At 36.8% G+C, this 4,327-nt stretch overlaps 1 long non-coding RNA gene across 1 annotated transcript; it reads right to left on the reverse strand.

The window, feature by feature from the left end:
* Positions 1–205: 205 nt before the first annotated feature.
* On the reverse strand, positions 206–754 carry LOC107718744 (uncharacterized). The gene is made up of 2 exons (XR_001637443.1): positions 614–754; positions 206–396 (listed from the first exon to the last, which is right to left on the reverse strand). It is a non-coding gene; the product is annotated as an uncharacterized LOC107718744 (long non-coding RNA).
* Positions 755–4,327: the final 3,573 nt, after the last annotated feature.

Below are 4,327 nucleotides of genomic sequence, written 5' to 3' on the forward strand. Positions count from 1 at the left end.
TAACTTACATACATTTTATTAGGCCACAGATACATTTGTAGAGGTTTATTTCAAGCACTGTTGTAAGCACACTGCAGTACTAGTAGTCACTAGTCACCAATGATAACTAGTTAGGCTACTAATCAAACTATTCAAACAAAAATTACTCTCACAAATGAAATAAAAAGCTTAGCACATCAAAGAGTAAAAACTGCTGTCTGCTGTGGCTGGTGTTGTTGGCGGCGCACTGGGAAGTGTTGTCGGACACGGGGGAAGATGAGTTCGTGATCTCCAGCCACAATCTGCGATACACGTACTGCTGCACGAGGGGATACACCATAAAACTGGCAAACGCGTAAATCGCTACGATCGGCTCGATGAAGTACAGTCTCTTCATAGTGTCGAGTAAAGTGTGTACTGCAAAGCCAAGAGAAAAACAGACAATTAACGTACATAAGTCCGCATGATAAGACTAATTGTAGACAAGCATAATTAGTTAACGCCAACATCAAAATTCAAGACGAAACTCATGACAGCTCAAATAAGTCACACTGCTGATCACCTTGGACAGCTACTGGTCTGCTTACAGCTCACTTGTAGGCCTACAAACAATGCAAACAGATCGCAGACTTACTTCTTCATTCAAAAGAATAACGCTACATCAGAAACTCCTCTCTGCCGCTGAGACTCTTCTGTAATCAGTGTGACAGTTAAACAGTGTTCTCTGTTTTGTTTATGAAACATGACTGATCGCAACCCCTTATGAAACGTTGGTTTCCTGCCCTTGAGAAGCTGATTGGTCAGTTGAATTTAAGGTACCCAAGTCATTGGTTGGTGTGGCTGCCAATCATTCCAAATGGGCGGGTTGAATAGCTTTTAAAAGGCTTGATGGACTGTTCCTGAACACATTGGAAAATCTTAACTTGACCCTAATAAACATACTACAACTCTTTATTGTGCAGTAATTTTCTTTATATGGTCAGTTTCTACTACTTCATAATGTGTTGAATTGGTTTCTTCAATAGCACACCATCCAGTTCAATAGCTTTTGAAAAGAGGGTCACGCCGCTACAAAACAAGTTGCAAAATATTTATTTGACCCTAAAGAACATACAACAAGTCTTTAATGTGCAATTATTTGCTCTATATGTTTAATTTGTACCATCACTGTATTCTATGGGGGTTCTTCAATGGCACATCATCAAGTTCAATAGCTTTTGAAAAGAGGGTCACACCGCTCCAAAACAAGTTGCACAATGTTTATTTGACCCTAAAGAACATACTACAGGTCTTTATTTAGCAATCATTTGCTTTATATGGTTAATAACTACTTTCAACCTGTTGCACTGATTTCCTAAATGACAAATTATTCAGTTCAATGGCTTTTAAAAGGCTCTGTGGACTGTTACAGAGCACGGTGGAATATGTTTATTTTAACCTACACTACAACTCTTCATTGGACAATTATTTGCTTTATATGTTCAATTAAAACTCCCAATGTGTTACAATGGTTTTCATCATTGACACCTTACACGGTTCAATAGGTCTGGAAAAAACAGATCAAGTCATCCAAGGAAGATGGTAAAATCTTTATTTAGTCTCAAAGACCATACTACAAATCTTTATTGTACGTGTTTTTGCTTTATATGTTCCATACCTATTACTGACATTTTGTATGGGTTTCTCCATTGACACGATTCACTTCAGTAGCTTTAGAAAGAAGGGTCGTAGTGCTCCAGAACGAGTTGGAAAATTGTTTATTTGACCCCATAGAGCATACTACTCTTCAATGCACGTACGTATATTTGCCTTTTATGTTCCATTTGTACAAGCCATGTGTTGTAGTTTTTTTTTTTTCCTCAATCACACATCTACTTCAATAGGTTTTGAAAGGAGTGACCGGCTGCTCTCAAACAAGTTGGAAATCCTTATAAGGAGTTTACAAAACAAACTACAGTCCAGGTTTTCTTGTCTTTTCATCTCTGTTTTTGTAGTTTTGTGTGATACAGAGCTGTGATCATTATAATGAGGTATACAACACTGTTGTCCAGGTGTTGAATTAACAAAGATATATTATTCTGTTTTATGTTTATGTTGTTTTCTGTATTCATCTAACATTAAACTCACTCAATATCATAATCCATGTTCCCTGATTAATATTTAAAGTCTTGCAGAATTGTCACTGTCCATGGTTCTGAATTTTTCATGTTATTGAAAATTTAGTTTTATAGATTTTCTAAGATGCTAAGTGCAGTGCTTTTTATAGCTGCCCTAAAACAAACTCAGTATAGCCTACCTACCACAGCACAAAGATCTGACGTCAGATCCTTTTTGTTAATGGAAAGACTAGCATTTTCACAGCTTTTAAGCAAGCCTTGATAATGTGGGTACTCAGCTGATTGATTTTGGCCACCAAATCATGGTAGCACATTTTTGAATGCAAACTGTAAGCTTCGTTTAAACGTGAGCAAATGTGTTTGTACTAATGTGAGACAATGGCTCCTCTGTCTTCCTTTCTCTCTACTGATAATAACCTACTTTTTAACGTTATATTAAAAATATTACTCTTTTCCTAATCATTGCATTGGAAATTTGCAGGGAACATGAAAAACTCATACATTAAAGAGTTGTAGTATGTTCTTTCAATTTAGCTAAACGTTTTACAGTTTGTCCCAGAAGAATTAGTCTGTTTAATTTAGACATATTGAACCGTGTAGTGTGACAATGAAGAAACCAATGCAACAAATTGGGAGAAGTAATTGATTATATAAAGCAAATAATAGTACATTGAAAAGTTGTAGTGTGTTATTTAATGTAAAATGAATATTTTACAATGTGTACTGGGTAAGTCAGTGTCTTTCTTCAAAAGCTATTGAACTGGAAGGTGTCTCAATGATGAACCCCATGGAAAACAATGATGGTACAAATTAAACATATAGAGCAAATAATTGCACATTAAAGACCTGTAGTATGTTCTTTAGGGTCAAATAAACATTTTGCTACTTGCTTTGGAGCGATGTGACCCTCTTTTCAAAAGCTATTGAACTCGATGGTGTGCCTTTGAAGAACCCCATAAAATACAGTGATGGTACAAATTAAACATATAGAGCAAATAATTGCACATTAAAGACTTGTAGTATGTTCTTTAGGGTCAAATAAACATTTTGCAACTTGTTTTGGAGCTGTGTGACCCTCTTTTCAAAAGCTATTGAACTGGAATGTGTGTCAATGCAGAAACACATAGAATACAGTGATGGTACTTTTTGAACAGCTACACTAAATTCTTCTACATTAAAGACTTGAAGTATGTTATTTAGGGTCAGATTAATATTTTGGAACTTCAACCGGAGCACTAGGTCCCTTCTTTCAAAAGCTATTGAAGTGGATATGTCATTGAAGAAACCCATAAAAAACAGTGATGGTACAAATTTAATATATATGTGAGGCACAAATTCTTTATAAACCATCTTGAAGAAAGTTTTGCCACTAGTTTTTGAAGTGTTCACCCAAAATCAACATCCTGTTTGCTGTCATGCTTTCTGAGTACTTATCAATAATCTGATGGATTCAGTACCATGGAAAGCGATATTTCTGCAGGACTGTAAACATCAATCAGTGCACATGAATTTTGAGGGTTTAATGTTAAACAAAGCAGTGTTAATTTCGTTAACGAAGACGACGACGAAAAATATTCGTTAACGAACATTTTTTCTGTGACGAAGACGAGACGTTGACGAGCTAAAACTAATATCTGATGATAAAAACTATGACGACATGTATGCCGCATCTTCGTTAACAAGACGAGACGGGACTATAATGTTATTTGAGAACTACTGGACATTCAAAATACATCCTATAGACTACTGTCTTGTCCTTAAAAATGTGCGTCCCTGTCATTGGATTGCAATCGGATAAGGGGCGTTCGCATATCTAGTTTGTAGACTGTGATCTAGTCTCAGTATGGCAGGCGCAGTGGATGGATAGACTACCAAAATGCGAACTAGCGATCTGAAACAATGGGCTTAGCACCCGAAAGGGTATGGATAAGATGACCAGACGTCCCGTTTTTCCCGGGAGTCACAATTCGTTGTCAAATAAACTTAAAGTTAGTGAAGGCGGGATAGGTGGAATCGCGCTGATAGATGTGCTCTCTCGATCAGTTCTCAGTGCTCAAATACACACACAGCAGTCCAAATGTCTATCGTGTAGAGTATCTCACGTAAATACAGTCGGTTATGGATTAAATGAACGTAAACAGGGTGGGTGAAAACTGAACGTGTCAGTATTACATGCATGCCTTCCGTCTTAAAGGGACAGCATTCCTAATTAAATACCTATCCGTGTCCTG

The sequence above is a fragment of the Sinocyclocheilus rhinocerous genome, unplaced genomic scaffold (genome assembly GCF_001515625.1).
Source record: "Sinocyclocheilus rhinocerous isolate Xijiao unplaced genomic scaffold, SAMN03320098_v1.1 scaffold1655, whole genome shotgun sequence".
In the NCBI taxonomy this organism is placed as follows: domain Eukaryota; kingdom Metazoa; phylum Chordata; class Actinopteri; order Cypriniformes; family Cyprinidae; genus Sinocyclocheilus; species Sinocyclocheilus rhinocerous.